The following is a 22441-nucleotide window of genomic DNA, read 5'->3' on the forward strand; positions in this document are numbered from 1 at the left end:
GTCGAATTTACCTTCACGCAATGGTAACGTAACATTAAAATACACAGTTAACCAAATATTACATTCACATTCCTACCTACCCGAACGCCCTCTGAACGACTAATTCAAGAGAACAAGAGCAGTCAGAGAGCGTATACCTCCGCCAAGGCAGCACCATCCTCTCTTTCATGCTTTCCTTTATCTTGACTTTGACCTTTGACCTCTGATATTCCTCATTTGTTACTCAAAATTTGGTTCAATTCCATGAAATTTGCCAAGATACAAAGTAAAACACACAACATCCTTGGCGGATGATGATGATGATGATGATATAATAATGGAAAGATTAATATTGAGAAAGTTACTGCTGTAAAGAGGGAATAATGATGATACAAATAACGGTGACGGGGAGGGAAGAACTATCAGTATAAAGCGGATATGTATATTTTGCATATTACTTTTTACCACTGAACACGTCACTGAGACAACAATGCCGATAAGAAAAATCGGCAAGTAGCGGAAGAAAATCTCACGGCATACAAGAAATGATAAATCGTTTAAAAGAAGGTAAGAAGTCTACAGTACCAATTAGAAAACGGCCCAAGAAGTGCGATATCTTAATATTCGAGCATGGTATTAGCACCCAGTAGACGACAGAGGAGCCAATTAATTACTAAACATACGATTTTCTGTGACCAGTCTTATAACAAACTTTCGGACGGGTGAAGCGCGGGCAAGATCGGTTCACCACTTTAGGGAATGTCAGCTTCTTCGAGGATGATATTCATTTAACACCAACCTTCCATCGCTTCACTTTATCATCATCAGCACCGGTAACATCAGCACCACCATCACAAGCACCATCATCAGTAGCATCATAATTCTCCTCCTCTTCCACCTCCTCTTCTTCCTTCTTCTTCTTCCTCTCCTCCTCCTCATCATCATCATCATCATCATCATCATAATCTTACTTCACATTTTCATACATAGAGTACTCATAATCCAGTGACGAGATCAAGAAAACACAAAGAAAACAAGGCATACCGTAATCTATGGCCACCGTCAGAGCCCAGAAAAACAATGAAACACACAAGTCGAAGGCACCTGTAAAATGAGCGAAAAACCGATATCAATAAACAAAGGAAGAAGGGTGTAAATTAATCCCTTTTCCTCTTGCAAGCCTCTCTCCCTCCCTCCTCTGCTGCTTGTCTTGCTCCCCCTTTCCCTCCCTTTCTACCTGATTGTTCCTTGCTAGTTCTCTCCTTGCTTCCCTGCTTGCCTGCCTGCCTTCATTCTGCCTTCTTGCCTTTCTCCCACCCTGCCTGCCTGATGGCCTCTTCTCTCTCTCTCTCTCTCTCTCTCTCTCTCTCTCTCTCTCTCTACCGGCCTTACTTGTCCGCCTGCCTGCCTGCATACCTGCCTACATCTCTCTCTTCCTCCGTACCTATCTGCACATTTTCCTCCTTCCCTTCCTATCAGTCTGCCTGCCTGCATATCTCTTTTCCTCCTTCCTTTTCTCCCTTTCTTCCTTCCTCCTCCTCTTCCTCCCTCCCTGCCTGCCTGCCTCAACCCTCCAGCCCACAAAGGCACGCGTCAATACATCAAGCTGCTGGTCTAGTTATCTACCAATACATTTATCTCATTCCCATATTAGTCTTGCCTTTATCGGTCATTGCTTTCAATTTCCTGATCTTCCATTTTCACCCTCGCTCCTCCTCCTCCTCCTCTTCTTCCTCCTTCTCCTTCCCCTCTTGCTCCTTCTCCTCCTCCTCTTCTCTCTATAGGTCTGTCAGTCTTTCCTTATCATTTTTTTTTTTCACTTCATCCCTCTTTACTTACTTCTGTTTATTTTATACTTCATTCCCTCCTTTCTTTCCCACAGACTCTCTCTCTCTCTCTCTCTCTCTCTCTCTCTCTCTCTCTCTCTCTCGTAAGCACACATAAATTATGAATACCTACCTGACCGGCATCCAGGTAAGAAGGACCGTAACGCCCAGAGTTCCATGCCTTCCCTATGTCTCTCTGATCCTTAATAACACCTCCCTGCAACCTGATCCCACCGTTGCCCTAAGAGTGATGGCCTGTTTGTGTTTACCTTTTTTTTCTTATTTTTTCCTGCCGGCCAGATGCATGTATTTTTAGATGCCCAAATTTAGTAAGTTTATATCTGGGTGGGAAGACTTATGACGTGCCTAGAATTTCCCCCGAAGTGAGGGACGCCGTGCTAACATATATATCTCTCCAGTGGGTGTTGTAAAGCTGAGTCTATTTACCTTTTGGATGACAGAGATGATGTTTATTCTCCCGGCGAACCGATACTTGTAATATTCAGCGCTAATGATGTTGTCAATATTACGAGTTTATCATGAGAACAGGAACGATATTTATTTTTGCTGGCGAATCACCACTTGTTATATTCAGCGTGAAGACTAATAATGTTGTATATGCTATTGCTTTGTGATGAGAACAAGGGTTAATTTTATATACATACGGTTCAATACGTACGGACAACAAGTATCTTCCCAAAATTTGACGAAAGGAGAGAGAAAAAATCGAATAAACACACACTACTAGAGCTAGGATTTTCATTTTATTTCACTCGTAAATTTTCTTCAGACAAAACTGGGAAGACAATTATTTATCAGCTTGTAAACGTATAAATATAATTATAATTTAGGTGACAACTTGTGCTTAGTTTACTGTTCTAGAATCATAAGTAAATTCTTTTCTATTAAGACAAACATATTTATTTCCAAGTTCGTCATGATCAACAGAAAACTACTCTTGAAACGTGATTAATGAAGTCTAAGAACAGTATTAGGAACCCATCGTACGTTATCACTGTCTCTGATTAATGTTATCCAATTTTCATATACGTATATTTGAAGCTGATGAGGCAATATTTAACACACACACACACACACACACACACACACACACACACACACACACACACACACACACACACACAATTCATATGACTGTGCAATGTGTGGCCTCCAACGCTAACCTTATATTTATTGAGGCTAAATTATTAAAGCTCTTCATTACGGCTCACGCTACGTTACATACCAAACAACTTTTCCTAAATAACAAAAATAAAGGGGATTGGGTAGTTCTGGGACATACAGATACATGCTAAAAGAAACAATTAGACGTCGCATGCACAATATTCATCATCAGCAGCAGCAACATCAATGTGCAGACTTCTCATGAACTTAATATGACAAGTGTTTAATGTCTTTATACCATATCTTTAACCCATACAATTCTGAATAATGCTGAAATCTTATATAAAAATCATATAATCTACATATCGACCAACTACTTTGCCACTACTGCCTCCTATTTCAAACCTCCTTGACGAAACAGATATAAAGCAATGTTTAAAGCAACCTTGAGTAAGCTACGGAGGAAAAGAGCGAGGGATGTGTGTGCAAATAAATAACCCAGCATTCAATATTAGGTTGAAGGAACAAGCACCTCTGACACAGCCCTACTTCTGAGGAGCAAGGTTTACACAAAAGCTTAAGTGATCTTGGACACAAGGCTGTTCCTAAGAAATTTTATCCTCACCAAGAAAAATAAAACCACTGACATCACGAATACGATCATCTTTCTTTCACACATAATGAAACTTCCTAGAATAAAGAAGACCTGTTCGTGACTACCTTGGCCTTGCTCTTCCTCTTAAGTCCACAGGATATTGGACAACAGCCATGATCAGACATTGAGGGCAGAGGTGTGGAAGGGGGCGTGAGTCTTAAGATCTAAATTGATGCGATATATAACTTGAATTAAAGTGAAATCTTATGCTAGGTACCGTGTGTTATCAAGGTACTACTACTACTACTTTTATTACTACTACTACTACTACTACTATTATTATTATTATTATTATTATTATTATTATTATCATTTGTCAGTCTATTAATTGGTGATCCCTTCAGGCACGTTAACAGCGAACATTATATTTTCTTGTACTGGAGGCTGATTGGCGCAAAAAGGGTTGGGCGAGGCAAGAGAGGAGGACATGGCTGTGAGAAGTTGGGTTGCAGGGTAGGAGAGCATGGATGGGCAGGATGGGAGAAGGGCAGAAGGGGAGGGGAATTCATAAAGAAGGGATGGAGAATAGAGATGGGAGAGGAAATGAGGACGAAAGAGCAAGGAAAATGGAAGAGAAAGAGAGGACAGCCGAGGAGGGAGTAGGAGGGGGGGGGACAAGAAGGATGGGCATGGGGGGAGGAGGAGTAGGAAAACCACGAAGACAGGACAGGGAAGGTAAGGGAAGAAAGAAAGAAATGAAGGAATAGGGGAAAAAGAGAGAAGCTCGGATGGGATGAAGGGGATGAATAGGAGGGATGGATGGAATGACAAAGAGAATGCAGTGTGGAAGAGGATGGACGGGGCGATGTGTGGAGGAAGGAAAAGGAGCCGTTGGGAGTAAGGAATGATGGAGAGGGGAAACGTGTAGAAGAGAAGAGTGGAAGAAGCAGAAGAGAAGGGAAAGTTGATGATGGAGAGCATGGAGGAAGGGAAAAAAGATGGAAAAGAGGGGGAGGTGGAAGGGAGTGAAGAAGGAGCAGAAGGGAGGGGAAAGATGATACTGGACAGCATGAAGGGAAGGAACAAAAGAAGGAAGGAAGGGAGGAAGAAAAGGGGGTGGAGGGAGTAAGGAAAGGAGGAAAAGAGGGTGCACGAGAGAGGAAGGGAATTAAGGTGGAGAGCATGATGTGAGGGAGGGAGGGAAGGAAGGACAGGAGGGGGAATGGAGGAAGGTTAGGGTGACACCTGCCTGGCTGCATCAGGAAGAGGGCGGGTGAAAGCGGCTCCCAAGGTCAGACACAAACCTTCAGTCAGCATCATTTTTTTTTTTTACAAGCATTATTATATCCTCAGTGTGGCTTAACACGGCGATATTTATTTTTCATATTTATAACCCGCTTGTGAATAGGCAGTTTTAGATTTTCAGTCAGGAAAGAAATATTACAGGACAAAATTTACAAGTACTTTTAACATTCGAGCTCCTATGGCTCACTTAGCTGAATAAAATCGTCTGGTGTTACCTGGAATAGAATACTAGATTTGCCTCGACCATGAGAGGGTTAACATTCTAGATTTGTTTTTCTATAAATTTTGATGGTATATTTCTTTCACCTTCAGTTGGTCAACTGTTTTTTTCATGTAGCTCACTGGCAGAGGCCACACTAAGGCTGCATAATTTCCACTGCACTTTTTCGTGATTAGCATCGTAGGCTACTGTTAATCTAAAGTTACTGTGTAGGACTGAGATATCAATTTTGGGCCAACGTACAGTAAAATCAGTATACCTATTTCTTCCTCTTACCGCTTTATCCATTTCTTCTCTCGTTCTTATCACATTATTTACACCCCTCCAGAACAATATCTTTTAGTTCGCTTGTAAGGTGGAAAACATGAGAAACAGATGCAGTAAAAATCACCAAGAAATCTTAACACTAAAGCTCCTAAAACGCAACTCGGCTAAATAAAATCGTCCAGTTATGCAGAAAATAATTGTACGTACGACCTGACAAAGAAGGTTGTTGGGCACATTATTAACGGAGGCTCCCATGACCCATCTTTACTGAATAAAATCGTCTGGTCATCCAAAACATGAGATGACACGAAATTAATAGTTACAGAAGACGGTATTAACACAGGACCCTATGACTCACCCTCAGCTGAATAAAATCGTCCGGAATGCGCAAAGAAAAAAGAATAGTGAAAATCTGACGCGACTACGAGAGGGTTAACTGTAAAAATAATATAACCTGCGAAAAATCCACGAGTCATCCACGCACTTGTCATTTCTCAAAATTTGCATGCGCTCTTTCCCTTCATTCTTTTTACTCTGACGGGATTTATATTTCTCGTTCTATTGCAGGACTCTTATTTTCCACAGCAGGTTTATATGTGACAGAAACTTATAACCCCTTCGGCCCTGTGACGTATTTTTAGTTGATTCATGTTATTTCCAGACGATTTTATTCACCGTATGGAAGTCTTCTCGTGCTGCAGGTGTAACGAATAGCATCCAATCCGTTCAGTTCGAAAAATCTCTCCTAAACAGAATAAAATCGTTTGGAGATAGGAAGAATTAACAATAAAATACGTCACCAGACTAACGGAGGTAACAGTCAGGAGTCCAGGATGTATATTTATAAACAAGTTCTCAATCAATTTTCTGTTGTTAGTGGATTTTTTTTTTTTTCCACGGAGTGACAGGAAAAGGGGCTCAGAAAAGTTCGCTATGACTCGCTTTCGCTAAAATCAAATCTTTGCATTCGACAGGCACTGGATCCTAAGTCTGTTTGTGAATCCGGACCCAAGGCTTTTATAAATCTACCTGATTTACATTACAAGCGGCAGCAATTAGCTCAAGTAAACAATAAATAAGTCCACAGTTACGTATTTGAATACTGTTCTTAATACATACACTTTTTCCTTGCATTTCGAATCTGAAATCTAGTATACCCTATGGAATATCGTAACTGCCGCTATGTATTTCCTCTGTTTCTTCCTTCTTTTCTTTGTTTCTTTTTTCCATATACTTCTAAACTTAGCGCCATTCCTTTCTTTTTTTCACCAGACCTCTTCAGACCTGGCACAACTCGTCCTGGAACAAATACCCCCTCCCCGCATTTTTTTAAAAATAACTCTTTCGTTATTTAGGTCTAATAAAGGATTTTATGAGGCAAAATTCCAAATCACTTGACATACACAAATCTGGGAACATTATATTCCTGTATGTTCATGAACCATCGTGGTAATTTGCACAGAATTATGTCTGTATTCTTGTGGTGTGGAAACCATCTTACATTCCCTTGGGCAGTCTTTAATTGCAACTAACCGTCCTGAGAACCACGGCGGGACCGGACTTTCTCCTCGGAGGGGGACTGATAAATAGAATTAATCTCTCCTACCTTGGCCAAGTAAAAACAGGGAAAGGATGTGTGTAATTAGTGATGAACGTCAAAGGTTAGATGTTGATATTATTATATCTATGTGTGACAGAGACTGCAAAATGCTGAACCAAGTACATGCCAAGACTTTAAACATTGGCCACAGCTTGGTTTTTGTTATCATACTACAGTACTTGGGGCACACGCAGATCGTGAGGCGGGTACGCTACCACAGAGCTACCGCGGCTCAGTTACCGGATTATCTTACTTTTTTCCTGCTGCTTTCAGACCCCTTCACTCAGTGTAGAGGAGTGAGATGTCTTATAACAGAAGGCTTGGAAACAAACCCTATTTACCCCATTCGTACGATGTGGCCGCCTTTTTTATTCCTGCTACCCCTTGGAAGATTTAACGCACCTTAATGAAATTTAAAGGGAAATGGAGTTAACTACTGAAAGTCAAGGATGTCAAAATAAACAGCATTAAGAAGAATCATATTTATAGCATGAACAAGTCAATCGACTACATATATATTCAGTAACAAATTTACCAGTTCAGTTCATAACCCTTTTATTATTGTTATTATTATTATTATTATTATTATTATTATTATTATTATTATTATTATTCCCAGATTTCTTTGTCAGCTAAAAGAATCTCTCTAATTATAAAAGAGTAAATGAATAAGATATTTCACCTCAACAGCTGGAAAAGCCTATCCCTAGCTGAATAAAATCAACAGGTACAAGAGAGAATAAAAGTAAAAACTTAACTGCTACGATTAAAGAGGCTAAAAGTTCTAAAAAAAAAAAAAAATTGACTACAAACACCAAACCAGCATCAGCTTTAAAGCCTAATGACATTTTTCCTATATCAAAGTTCCAATTGTGAGCGATTTTTTTTATTTTTTAATATGGCAAACTTTTCGAACTAAAGGAGTCAGGACGAGCCTTCATAAATCCCCTTACTAAAGCAGATCTTTCCAAGTTTAATAAAATCTTCTGGTGGTAGCAGAAGCAAACTAAAAATCCCGTTTCTGGACTGAAAGGGTTAAAGACTTGCACAGACTTTCCGACTTTCCCCGACAACTCCGCTGGCACGAGACTCAAACCCCCCCCCAAGGCCACAATACCAACCAGTCTCCTTCCGGTTGGGGCGAAACGGTGCGGCCCTTCCTTTACATTCCCTTCTTTATCAATAGCATTCATTAGGGAAACACGCACCGGGGGACATAAATTACCCCCGCCACCAAAGCCAAGATGTCTATCGGCCTCGTACGTCTTAATCTGCCAGAGATAACCATCCGCCTTGGTAATAATCAGCCGACATCCATCTCCATCCGTCTCTAGGCAAGGGGACGGAATACACCACTACGGAGACTACCGATGATGACGACACGACTGAGGATAAGTGTGGTTGTGTCGGAAATGAGGCCTTGATCACATAAGCCCCACGAGTTCGATGACCTAGGTTTTTTGTTCATGTTTTTCATACTACCGTCAGACAGGCTTATTCAGTTTAGTTGGGATATCTAGTAATGAGGATGATGATATGACGGTATATGCGTAGGCGCGTGGGAAAAGAGGCTTTAAGCATATACTCTATATCTGATGGTGTAAACTTTATTCTATTAAAGAGTGGCACCAAACGATTTCCTTCAACTTTGGAAGGAGATCTAGTGGAGATGATGACGACGCGACTTCGAGTAACTGTGAATGGTTGTGTGGGAAAGGAGGCTTTGATCATCTTAATTACTTCATTCCGAAAACGTATTAAAAAAAAAAAAAAACAGACGGAAACGAAACCATTCTGATCATATCTGGAAGGAGACTACTGGTAAAGGGGTTCGAAAAGTCACCCTCAATGCCTGGTAGTATCAAGAACGAAATAAAATGTATTAACTATACATCTGGCTGAAGCAGCCAACTTTTATAATCTGATGACGTATTTCTCTCTCTCTCTCTCTCTCTCTCTCTCTACTGTACATATATACTATCCTCAGATGATTTTATGCAGATTAAAAGAGAATTTTGAACTGGGAGGGAGTTAGATTATTCTTTAAAGCTGAATAAAATCGTCTGAATGTAGCATGAAGTAGATAAAAACGGCATTGGACTAAAGAGCATAATTTCACACACAGGCAATCATCCGGGTGTTATGATCTAAGATTATGGGGATGCATTTCAGCAGCGAGGCAAAGGTTAGTCCCGTAAAAACGAAGAATGAAATCGGATACTAAGTGGATTCGCTGTGTGGTGGGCGGACGTGAGGAAGTATCGGCCTAGGGCGAGGCAGGCGGGGTGGACTAATGAAGACGGATGAGGGTGGATACGCTGAGGAGGAAAAAGATGCAGGCTTGGGGTTGTAATGGACCACAGGAGCGGGTCGGTTTGCTGCTGATGACCCCCTGATACCTGTGATAGTGGTGGTTGTTTTTGTTCTTCCCCTTGGCTCACCTGGATGTGAACCTAGTGGACTGCAGACTGATATCCATCATCCTCCTTCCCCGAGGCAGAGCTGTAGTTGTGGAACGTTTGGATAACCAAGAGCCGCTAGAATTTACTGGTGCCACAGGAACAAGGCGTCCCACTTCAGCACCCCCGAATGGGTACAACACAGTTACAGCCAATCTCATACCACGCTCTTCGAGGTGTGGGGATCCCTGGCTAGGCTGTCGGAGTCTAGTACATTTAAGGGTAGATGATCGGCCTACCTCCCCTGATGGCAGTACACGATCGTAAAACCTCCAGTCACCTCTTGATGATCTGACTTATGTAATGCCGTCACTCTGGTTGGGGCACTCTAACCACTGGACCACCAGATTGTAGATGGACGCCTGTTAAAGCCAGAGCCAGGGTCGGGGCGGGTGAAAGCAGGCAATCCGAGCTAAATTATAGCGAATGCAAATAAGGCCAAATGATGGTGGAAGTCAGTCAATGGAAATGGGAGGAAAGACGATAATATATTGCACATCTCCCAAGGCGCACGGTGAGGAGGAGCGAAAATGGCCGGAGGGGAAAGCGGGACAAATGGGTGTTGACAAGGATGATGCAGGAAAAACAGCTCTAGAGTTTGAAGGGGTCCGAGGTGATTTTGTAATAAGCACTGCGAGGATTTAATTTGGTGTGTTTGTGAGAGGAGGAGGAGAAGGAGAACAAGGAGGGGTGGAGTTGTAAATGGGTGGAGCAAGGCATTAAGCAGGTATGGGGCTGTGTGAGGGGGAGGTGGCGGGTCGGGGAAGAAGGATACTGCAGCTGCGCAGGTGAAAAAATAGGGTACGGAAGGTGAAGACAAATGCTGTAAAGTAGAAGTGAAAAGGTGCGACAGGTAATAGGGACTGGGGTGAAAAAAAAATGAGTGAAAAAAAGTGCGGCAAAATCTATGCAGGAGGGAAGGACTGAAATGAGTGATGGTTGAGTTGAGGTGTGTGTGTGTGTGTGTGTGTGTGTGTGTGTGTGTGTGTGTGTGTGTGTGTGTGTGTGTTATTCACCGGGTCAATCAGGATCACTTTGATGGTCGTGATCGTCAGCTTTTACCCTCCCGGAAGGGAGCTGAGAGCTCATATAGTCCGATCTAAGGGCAAGGCTGTGACCTTCACACACGCACACACCCGTCCCCTTGCTCAAGGGGGACAGTAACCGCCCACTTCGTCAGTGAAACTTTTCGCAACCTGAGCGAGGCGCGAACTCCCGTCCCCTTGCTCAAGGGGGACAGTAACCGCCCACTTCGTCAGTGAAACTTTTCGCAACCTGAGCGAGGCGCGAACTCCCGTCCACCAGTTGGCAAGCGAGAGCGTTACCATTGCACCAGCGAGCGGTGTGTGTGTGTGTGTGTGTGTGTGTGTGTGTGTGTGTGTGTGTGTGTGTGTGTGTGTGTGTGTGTGTGTGTGTAAAAACGAATTGGGTACACCGATTAAGGGCTGGGAGGAGTGGGGAATGGGAATACTAAACCCAGGCTAATTGAAAGCAGGTGTGTGAGAGAGAGAAAGGTGAAGGTTGAACAGGTGAGAAGGTGTGTGCACAGGAAAGGGAAGAGCAGAGGTTGGCCTGGTGTGTGTGTGTGTGTGTGTGTGTGTGTGTGTGTGTGTGTGTTTTATGTGAGGAAGAACGAACCAAAGGCAATGAGCTCCCAATACTGTTCCCTCCAAGAGAAAAACAAAATACAAGAGAGAGCCAAATTCAAGATCCATTCATTTCGAGATGGGAAGAAGCGTATACATATAAAAATGGGAAAGATGTAATTAGAGGAAAATGGGAGAGGTTTTGCATAGGAAATAACGGAGAGGTGACGGCACAAAAAAATGGGATGTGTGTGTGTGTGTGTGTGTGTGTGTGTGTGTGTGTGTGTGTGTGTGTGTGTGTGTGTGTGTGTGTGTGTGTGTGTGTGTGTGTGTGTGTGTGTGTGTGTGTGTGTACAAAAAAGGGATGTGCATGAACATAAACGTTGGAAAAGCAGGCAATGTAAAAAAAAGAAAAAAAAGGTCGGTAAATGACGGTGTGATATAAATAGCAGATACTGTGCATAAGTAACACGACGGAGAAAACAAACTTAGAAAGGAATAGGGATATGTGGACTAAAAAGAAAAACGACGAAGGCGGCGAAGAACCAGGAGCGCAAACAAAAAAGTACAAACGAAACCAAAGGAAAGCAGATTACTAGTGCTTTTCGAGGCTTTTATTTTATTGTACGGAAAGTTATGAACACGATAGCTTTTCTTCAAGGCTAACATAAGGATAACAAAGCGAGATGGTGTGTGAACATGGGGCGCGGCTCGGAGCAGGTGTGTAGGGGGGAGACTAGTGCTGGGGAGAGGAAAGTTGGGAAGGGGAGAAGTGAGAGAATTAAGCTGGGGAGAGGAGGACTGAGGAGGGGAAAAGTAGGAGAACAGAGCTGAGAAGATAACTGAGGAGAGATGAGACAGAGGCAAAAGTGGTAAGAGGAGAGTGGTGGGAAGATTAGAGTTGGGGAGAAGAGATGTGGGGAAACGAAAGGTGGGAAGGAGAGAACAGATTTAATGAAAGAATGGAGTAGTCAGCGGAGTGAGGGGATGGGGCGCAAAGGTGGGAAGAGGAGATATAGGGATAGGAGAGTTGAGGCGAGGAAAGTTCGGAAAAGAAATGTTAGAGAGAGCAGAGTGGGGGACGGAAGAGCCGGGAAAAGACCTAGGACAGCTGGGGAGAAGAGGAAATGTGGTGAGGGGAGAGCTGGAGAGATGATAGTTAGGGAGTGGACAGCTGCTGAGACATGAGATGGACACGAGAAAGATGAGAAAAGATGCCGGAGAAGACAGCCGCTGGGCAGAGAGCTGGGATAGGACAGCCGGGGAGAAGGTAGGCGAGTCAACAAGTAAGGTGATAAGAGTGAGGGCAGATGACGGCAAAGGGCCAGGGCCTGTATTCTGCATAGTGCTTATGGTCGACCCTAGCTAACCGTCATAGCTAAGCAAATTTATGACAGTCAGTCTTATGGCCGTCGGAAGTCGTCGGCCATACGAAGTACCTCACTAATCCAACAACACCGTCAGCTGCTAGAACGCACCGCTCACAATTTGTCAACTTTAAATTTATGGAATAAAATAGGTTCTTGGCATTATTTTCTTGGATTTAAATTGTTTTAACTTCATATTACGACTTTTGGGGAAGTTAGACATAGTAAAATAGGAATTCGTTTGTGAGAAAATGCGCTGAAACGTATTCCCGTTGAAAAGTGTGTAACCAAAAACACTGTCTGACTAGTGTAAACTTAACCTACCTTATTAATTTCATCTAATTTCATATTAGTATTTTTTTGTTGGCTAGGCTAAACTTGGTTAGGTTAATTTATATTATATTATATTATATTATATATATATATATATATATATATATATATATATATATATATATATATATATATATATATATATATATATATTTTATTCATATCATTATTTATTATAATATACTTAACCTACATTACAAATATTTTCTTAAGTCCAAAGAAAGTTAAAGAAAATGTTCATTGCTATGGACAGCAATGGGACAATAACCAGTTCATCTGGGTTAGGTTGAGTTATATATTTCTATAATTTGTTTCTGGTTTATTTAATATTTTCATATTTTTTTACACTAACCCTTACCTAAAGTATTATTTTTTCGACCAGTCTAAACTTTACCTATCCCATTATTATTATTTTATTATATTTAATTATTTATTATTTAATATTTTTTAGACGTCCATAATTAACCTAACCTGCTGGGGCTAGCCCTACAAGTACTGTAAAGCCCAAACTCTGCACATTGGCATTTTTCCGGTAGCAAGATAATGTAGTGTTATGATGACCTTAAGCTCCGGGGTGAGTGGGTTTCTCCTCTTGGTGTCATTCGATAAGGCGTCTCTCACAAGATTGGTGACATACAAAATACCGTCCCTGTCTAGCCGGTATCTCTTGATAAGCTCAGCATCACTGAGCTCGTTAAGCACGTCCCTTCTTCGGAAAATATTCCTCGGCTGGGGATCTGCTTGCTGTGGTGCGGCCATGTTGACACACTTCTGACGGTCATAGGCGGCGTTAAGATAGGGTGAACCCGAACATACCATCGCGCGTCTTATTATGGTCGACCATACGAGTTTCTGAAGGAGTTATGTCTAAAATGCGCCATTTTGTTTAGATATGTACGACGGACTTAGCTATGACGGTTTGTAGAATCTGGGCCCAGGAGTGCGGCAGGGGTGTAAACAAGCAGTGTGGCGAGGAGCAGGAGAGAGGAGAGTTTGGAAGAAAGTAGAGCTGTGGAGAAAGGAGAACTGGAGTGTAAAAAAAAAAAAAGAGCTGAGTAGAGAGGAGTTGGACAGAGGGGAGAGTTGGTGAGAAAGGGGAACCAGGGAGAGAGGAGAGCTGGAGAGAAAAGAGTGCTGAAGAAAGAAGACAACTAAGAAGAGGGGACAGCAGGGAGAATAGAGAGCTGGGGAGAAAGAAGAGGTGAAGGGAAAGGAGTGCCGAGGAGAAAGAAGAGCTGGGGAGAGGGGAAAGCTGAGGAGATGAATCCTGGGGAGAGAGGAAAGCTGAAAAGAGAAGACAGCTGGACAGAGAGTGATGTGTTGGGGAAATTGAGAGCTTGGGGAGAGTGGGGAAACAGGGAGAGAAGAGAGCCAGGGAGAGACGTGAGCTGAAGACTATGAAGAGCTGGGAAGAAAGGACAGCTGGGGAGAGAGAAAGATGGAGAGAAAAGTGAGCTGGGAGGAGAGGTGAGGTGGGGGAAGTGGTAGGAATGGGAGAGAAGACAGCTGGGGGGTGGGCAGGTGAGTAATCGAGAAAGGTGCTGGGGGCAGAGGGTCAGAAATACAGCAGGTGGGAGGATAGGAGGCAAGGCAAGACGCAGGTGTGTGGGGAGATAACACAGCTGTGAAGAGAGTAGGGCTGAGGAGAGGACAGGAGAGTAAGAAATAATAATAAGTGAAGAAGGCCAAGAGCGCAACAGGGAAAGAAATGTGGCGAGACGCAAGAGTATGTAAGAGAGGAGAATCAGACAGAAAACAGAACTGGGGATATTGAGAAGTTTGGAAGAGGAGACATAAGGACGGAAGGAAGGTGATGATGGATGAGCGATACGAGCGTAGCACGTGTATGAACAAATGATTTAGGACGGCGCAGGTGTGGGAAGAAAAAACACAGCTGGGGAAATAAGAGCTGGGATGAGAGGAGAGCTGGGAAAAGGAAAGATGGGGAAAGGACAAGTGAGTAAGCATGGAAGGTGATCAGGGCATGTGCGAATAGGACCAGGAGTGCAGCAGGTGTATGGAAATGAGGTGCAGCACGGCGCAGGTGTGTGGGGACCGAACAGAACTAAACCAAGCAAAGCTGGAGAGAAAGGAGCGCTGGGAAGAGGGGATAGCTGGGGAATGGAAAGAGTTGGGAAGAGAGGTGAGCTGGGAAAATAGGAGCACTAGAAGGGGCAGAGGTTGGGAGAGGAGAGGAGAAGAGAGGTGGAGAGAGGAGAGGTGGAGAGAGGAGAGGTGAGCACGAGTAAGCATGGAAGGTGATGATGGAACGTGTATGGATGAAGGAAGAGGACCAAAAGGGCAACAAGTGTGTGAATAAGAAACGTGGCACGGCGCAGGTGTGTGGAGAGAAAACAGATAACAGACTGGTAAGTTGGGAAGGGGAAAGATGAAGTAGGGAGAAGACAGGTGAGTAAGCATGGAAGGTGATGAGGGCACGTGTGTGGATGAGAGACGAGGGCCAGGAGTGCAGCAGGTGTGTGAACAAGAGGCGTGGCAAGGCGCTGGTTGGTCATGTCCTACCAAGATGGATACCCCGGGCAGCCCTCCTCGCCATTTGTTGTGGCTGAAATTTCCCCACGTTCACCTGCCCGCCTGAGGAACATGAAAAAAAAAAAAAACGACAATTTGCGTCAAAAATTCAAGCGTACCCCGAGAAGACGGGCATTGTTTCCGTATGATTAATGTCCGCCAAAAGTTCAGTCTATTTCTTAGCAGGAACACTCCAAGCACCAGCATGATTAATTTATAACGGCCCTCCGTCAATATCTTCCAGGCACTTTAAAAGCAGGTGGGCTGTTTGGCTGTACCTAGGGTCTCATCTTATCAGGCCATCTGGCGCGGGCTTCAGGCTGCCTCGAGGGACCAAAGGGAATATATAATTGGGCACTCGAGGGGACCCGCTTGGGATCAGGCGGTGTGTGTGTGTGTGTGTGTGTGTGGGGGGGGCTGACGTTAACATGCCCAGATCTAACAACAGTGTAGATGTAGACACTCCCAGAATTATGCTAATGGACAATGGCAGTGGGTCATCAGATTTCTTAACCGTACGAATAAGGAGTGAAAAGCATTCTTAATTTTTATCCTCCAGTACTGTTGTTAAATACAGATTACTGAGCGAGAGTTTTAATCCATGCTGGAGTGCAAAAGCCAATATTTACGACGCCCCCTCTTGAGTGAACAGAGTGATCGGCACCCACAGACCAGCCACGCCTCCCGTTCCTCTCTTCTCGCCCCATAAACTCGCCTTAGATGATCTCCAAGATAAGATTAAACGTAAGAGATCATTGTTCGTCTGGCCAGGGACGGTCGGGTCAGGGGGCACGAGGAGATGCCGGCCTCTCGGGGGCTGACAAGTGGCACAAAGTGTAAACAACTTTTTTTCCCCCTTCCCCGTCTGCTTTGATAATGTACCCCGATACCTGTGTGCATCCGGTCCCCTTAAGAGGAAGAGAGAGGGGGAGAGAATGATGGAGGAGGAGAAAATTGCTTAAGTGATCTGATGATAAGGATGATATTTATGTAGTATGACACAAAATCATCCGCATGCAAATGTAATGTAAATGCAACGTAAAATAACAGCCTGTCTGAGGAATTAGTATGTAAAAAAAATAACTGGGTATAAGAACAGCCAGTATGTAAAAGAAAAGCAAAATACTGTAACTGAGTATCATAAAGAGCTGCGTGTAAACTCAACGCCAAATAACCGTGTCTAAAAACAATCAGTGTGTGTCAAACCAACGTAAATGACCCCGTATCAGAACAATCAGCATGTAAAAAGTCACAAATTAACCGAGTATAAGAGCAATCAACATGTAAGAACTGGGTATCAGAATAATCAGCCTTTAAGAGAACAGCAAAGCAACTGGATATCACAGATCAGTTTCGTGTAAGGGCAATGCAAAATAACCGGGTCTCACGAAACACACATTTACCACAGTATAATCAGCTAACAGATGGTGTAACTCTAAAAGAGCAAAATACTTTGAGCTTGTACATCCCCCGATAAAAGACATACATCACAACGCTCCCAACTGATCAAACGCAACAGATGAGGGGTAAGAAAAGCAAGCGTCCTTAACAACAAATACACTGACATTTAAACATCATCATCATCAACACCAAAATCCTGATTCTCAAACGCAAAAGATGAAACAAAAGCAAGTGACATCGACAACAAATACACTGACATTTACACACCATCATCAACACCAAGACTGTCAACACCAAAATCCTCAATATCCTCCACGGTTAATATGCTTTCGAGGTGAGTCCACAGCCAGTCAATTCCATTACTGATCAGACGCAACAGATTAATTACAGCAAAAACAAGCACCTTCAAAAAACAATACTGCTAACAATCAATAGCAACAGGGTCAATATCCAAATCCTTGATGGTGATTACAACATGAAAGCTTCCCGGGAGTATACAGTCAGGGTCAAGTGTCTGCTTAATACTTCACCTCTTCTGCGTCATTATTTCTTCTGCTGGCTAGTATTCGTAAGCTGGGAAATGTTTGGTAGAACTTTCAATTAACGGATTACTCTTAATATAATGAGTCAAGAAGGAATGAGGCGAATATACTCCTGCTATGAAGTGGACGTAGTGAAAAAAACATACGAACTTTTGTCCCTGACTGTACCTAACCTGCCAACACTCCCACCTGGCACGACCAACACCCTGCCTCTGCACCAAGACAGGCTCGAGCGCATGTCCGGATCCCCAGCGCGATAGTCGGGAGGGTAGTTTCTCATCTCCAAGGCGACAGAAAAATAGCCAATAAGATACGCAGATGACCGATGCCCGTGTTGTTGGCGATGACTTACGGGAGTTCTGCTACCGAGTGTCTACTGCCGATATCACTGGCGAGACAAAAATCAATGTGTAAGGTAAGCATCGCGGCCTCGCACAGCTGGAGGAGGCGAGTTTCTCCCGGGGTGTGAGATATGGCGATGGTGGCCCCTTAACAAGCCAACTATCTATCAGTCCTACCCTGCTGCGCGCCTCCCTCCCTCCTGCTGCTCCCGCTACTACCGCTGCCCACATGACCCCAGCTAACCCCGACGGGACGAGGCGAGGGGACAAGGCTTTCGGTAAAAATAGATGCTCGGGTCACCCTCAGTGTCTCGCCGGCAAGGTTTAAGGCGCAGGGACGTCGGGGTTGCACGGTTATCAGTTCCAGTGATGGAGGATCAAAGAGGAGCAGAATCAGAGGGAGTGGGATCAGTGAGTGTGTCTGAGTTTCCCCTAATGGAATGGGTGCATACTTAAGACAGGACAAACTGGACCTTCTCAGGTCGAGGTCACCCGTATGCCAGTCACATGTGTGGTAATCTCTCTAATGAATGGAGGCCTGCAATCACTTATCTATCTGTGTGTGGGGCGTGAGACTGTCAAGCATGATGCAAAGGTTGCCTGCTTATGCATTTTGAAGGCAACTGCATTACACTGCAGAATCTAATGATATTTATATGAATATAGAAAATTTTTTTGAAACTAACAATATGAGCCTGAAAACATTACACGTCAGACCGGACTACCTATTCCTTAAGAATAGTGTAGATTCAAAGTAAAGGGTAAAGATAGAGTAAGCATAACTAAAAAACACAGGAGCGTATGCTCACTGGCGTAAGTGACTTCGTAGTAATTCCTCCTTCTCAAATTCTCTGCACAAGACACCGTTCTTTTCTCTTGTGTGCTATGTAGCTAAGTTTTTAACAACAAAATTCTCCTCAGTACTACGCTAGGAAATATTAAGCTGGCGTAGGCAACTTAAATTGCGGAGGAAGATGTGTTACAAAAATTCAAATTCAAAATGAAGATATCCTATAATCCACACAGAGGGTAGGTGTGGATTTTTGTGCTTGTTTGGAGCTGGCTGTACCTGTGAATGGGCAAAAAATATGTCTGAGATTACTATGCATTATAAACGGTTACCTCTTCTTTCAAAATAATACAGATTCATAGTAAATGGCAAAGATGGACTAAGTAGAGCCGAGACGGATGCTGTGGTATGGGTTCCTGTGCTTGTCGGGGGCTTCCTATACTCGTAAAAGGGTGAAAAAATAAGCTTTGGAATATTAAGCATTACAACGGGCTGCTTCTCCCTTGATAACGCTAGAGATTCAAAGCAAAGGGCAAAGTTGGACTAAGTAGAACTGAGAGAGACACGCTGTGGTAGGTTTGGTTTCTTGTGCTTGTCGGGGGCTCGCCTTGCCTGTGAAAGGGCGGGGCGGGACGTGACGGGTGAGGGATGGGGGCGTGTGGGATTAGCCTGACACAGTGACAGAGTTGTTGTGGGTGCTGCTGCGACCGGTCCGGGTAATACACGAGGTTGGTGGCCCAGGAGTGTGACACTGAACCAGACGACGTGCAGACGAGACAGATATGAGGACGGTAAGAGGAGGACAGCACAGGCAGGCTGGGAGGAGGTGGAAGTTAAGGGGATGTGAGATGAGGAAACGGGGCACATGTGAAAATTCTACGGGAAAAAAAGAAAGGGAAAGTTGCAGATCTGGAAATACTAAAGAAAAGAAAGAGGATACGGCATGAATGATATGGCTGAGAGAGAGAGAGAGAGAGAGAGAGAGAGAGAGAGAGAGAGAGAGAGAGAGAGAGAGAGAGAGAGAGAGAGAGCATTCTAATAGTGAAGTCGTTAACGAATGCTATATTTCACACCTCCTGTTAAAAAAATAAAAGGTGGGGGGACTTCCGAGAGCTTAACAATATCGTCAGCTGGTAGCAAGAAAAAAAAAAAGTCACCGGGCTGAAAAGGGCTAATATTGAGGTCATATTTACATTCACATCCCCCCAGATTTTTTTGCAGACTCTCCTAAAAACGTCTGATCTACATTCAACATCCATTGGTTTATACATCCACAACCCTCAGACTTTATGCAACAATTTTTCTACGTTCTTGAGCTTAACAGTAATGTCTTATGTACATCCACATCCATTAAGGCTTTTTTTGCTACAACTCCATTACTCCGTGTTTTAGTGTGTAAAATTTAATGGCTTAACAATAACGTCTTATCTACATTCACATCCCCAAGACCTTTTTGCAAGACTTCATTACTCCTCGTTTAACCTTAACAAAAACACCTTATCTACTGTACATCCACATCCCTCCCAAGACTTTTTGCAACGACTCCATTACTGCGTGTCTGCGTGTGTGTAGGAGCCAGTGTTCGCGGGCTCCGGACACCACCACCACCGAGCAGATATCAAAACCCGTTCCTTGTCCGCAGTGTGTTCTGACAACCACGCGGCTTGTCCGGTCCGCCACACCTCGGCCCGCGACACACACACCGCCGCAACACCCTCCGACTGATGCTGGGGCGGCGGTGGCAGCTTCGTCGTGGGGGCACCTGGGGCTGTCTCTTTAAACTCTCCTAAGCTTTGCCTGCTTATGAGATGTGGCCGCATTTTTAAACTAGCTGTGCATGAGGATTAAGCAAGACCGTAACTGTAACCTCTCCTGTGCATAAGCTGTGTGCAAGCTTAACGGGGACCTCATTTCTAAATTATCCTATTCTTAATATGTGCGGATATTTCTTTACACTTTTATCTTCACCCACACAACTAATAAACACTTCGCCATCAAACTAGAGTGAATTTCGAAGGGAAAACACGAAAAACACGCCTGAGACATGTTTATAAACTCTCATAAGGATATGTCGTGTGTAATATTAACTGTGGCCGCAATTGCAAACTCTCTCAAGCTTTATTTATGCGTAATACTATTTTTTCATACATTAAATTTCACTCATACAGCTACCAAACACTTCACAATGAAAAGAGAATGAATGTTAAAATGAAAAAGACGAAAAACACACCTGGGATCGTATTCAAAAATTTCACTGGAGACCGTATTCACAAAGAACCCTCACCAGTTTCTACAATAAAATCTCCACAGAATTTAAGAGCTAAGGGGAAAAAATTTCTTATGTCTTATTTTTACCTCACAGTCCACTAATTTGCCTGTGATGTGTTTGGCAATTGTATGAGTGATGATGAAAATACAAAAAGAAATATTATACACTATTCACGACCTAGAGGTAGTATGAACTCTAGGATTAGGAGTCATACACTTACCAACATGAGAGAGAGAGAGAGAGAGAGAGAGAGAGAGAGAGAGAGAGAGAGAATGACAAACACAAACAAGGGTAGCTTGATTCAAACTGACAGACTGTGATATTTGACTACAGCTATATTATACAGTCAGACTGACATGAAAAATAAATACATATGATGATGGACAGAGAGAAATATACAGATACATGCATGAATAGGGATTGAGTAATAAACAAATAAAGATACAAACAGATTAACAAATACATAAACACAGCAGAAATACAGATGGATAAAGATAGATAAGTATAAAAAAAAAAAAATAGATTAATAATAATACAGAAACACAGTACACAGAGAAGTGGATAACATTAATAAAAACGGAGATACTGTACATATTAAACGATAAACCAGATCAATGGAAAATACCTAAATACTAACACAACCCAACATTACCCCCGGAGCAGTGACCTTACCAGCCAGAAATGAACATCAGCCCTGGTCATATTATCCTGGTGAACATTCATCTGTGAATCCATCAGTATCAGTCATTGGACCCCCCAGTGTACAGTCCCACCCGCCTTAATGTACAGCCAACAACACGGTAACTGTACACCCCACGGTCTCTGTACACCTCACCGTCTCTGTGCACCTCATCGTCTCCGAACATCCCACTATCTCCGTACATTCCAAAGTCCCTATTCATCCCAGTGTTTCTGTACACCCCATGGTCTCTGTACATCCCCCCGGCTCAGTACATCCTACTGTCCCCGTACACCTCAAAGTTTCCCTACACATCCCTCCCATTAATTTTAATATTATATATATATATATATATATATATATATATATATATATATATATATATATATATATAAAGTATCTTTAATCTTTAGCAATGTATGTACTGAAAAATTGGATAATCCATTTTACAATAATTTCCAGCAACGTCCTTTAAGTGTGCTTTCCAGCCACTTTTATCAATAAGGCATAGAAAAATATTCATGAAATAGTTACGAAATACATCAGCGTTTATAAAGATACTTGAACAACGTTAACTGTGGATCCACCCATCACCTGACTGAATTTACTCTCTCTCTCTCTCTCTGTCTCTCTCTCTGGAGTGTACAATCAAGGACGAAAATTCGCCTTCTGTTCAACCGTGTCTACGTCACACCTGGGCATGCCATCACTTTCTTCCCTAACTATCTCTGTACATCTCAGCCTATCACATCGCAGCACTACAGTACCCACATACACCCTTGTACCTCCGAACACTTCAGACCGTGTACATCCCAGCACCAATGTACAGATGCTAACAGCTATATCGCTCCACTTTTCACTCTGACGATGTGAAACTCTTACATAATATTCTGACACGTCTAGTGGGCTCCGACGATCACATCACTGGGTTTCGAGAATCACCGTTCACTGATTCCTTATTTATCGCAATGAAGTGAATCGGAATTGATGTATCCAAGTGTGCACATTAACCCCTTCACTTAGACTGCGTCTTTTTATGTATTCATCAGGTTAACACGAGTCTACTTCATTCAGCCTAGCATAGCCATCTGTATCAAAGGGGTGATTACAGATTATATTTAATTCCTCCAGTTCGTAAAGTCTCCCTTGAGATGAATTAATTCATCTGAAGATGGCAAAAATATAATTTTCTTAAAGTTACCGGAGTGAAAAGCTAAATTTCCAG

Source organism: Coenobita brevimanus, chromosome 91, assembly GCF_032717465.1.
Source record: "Coenobita brevimanus isolate Jiangsu-jjx chromosome 91, ASM3271746v2, whole genome shotgun sequence".
Lineage (NCBI taxonomy): Eukaryota > Metazoa > Arthropoda > Malacostraca > Decapoda > Coenobitidae > Coenobita > Coenobita brevimanus.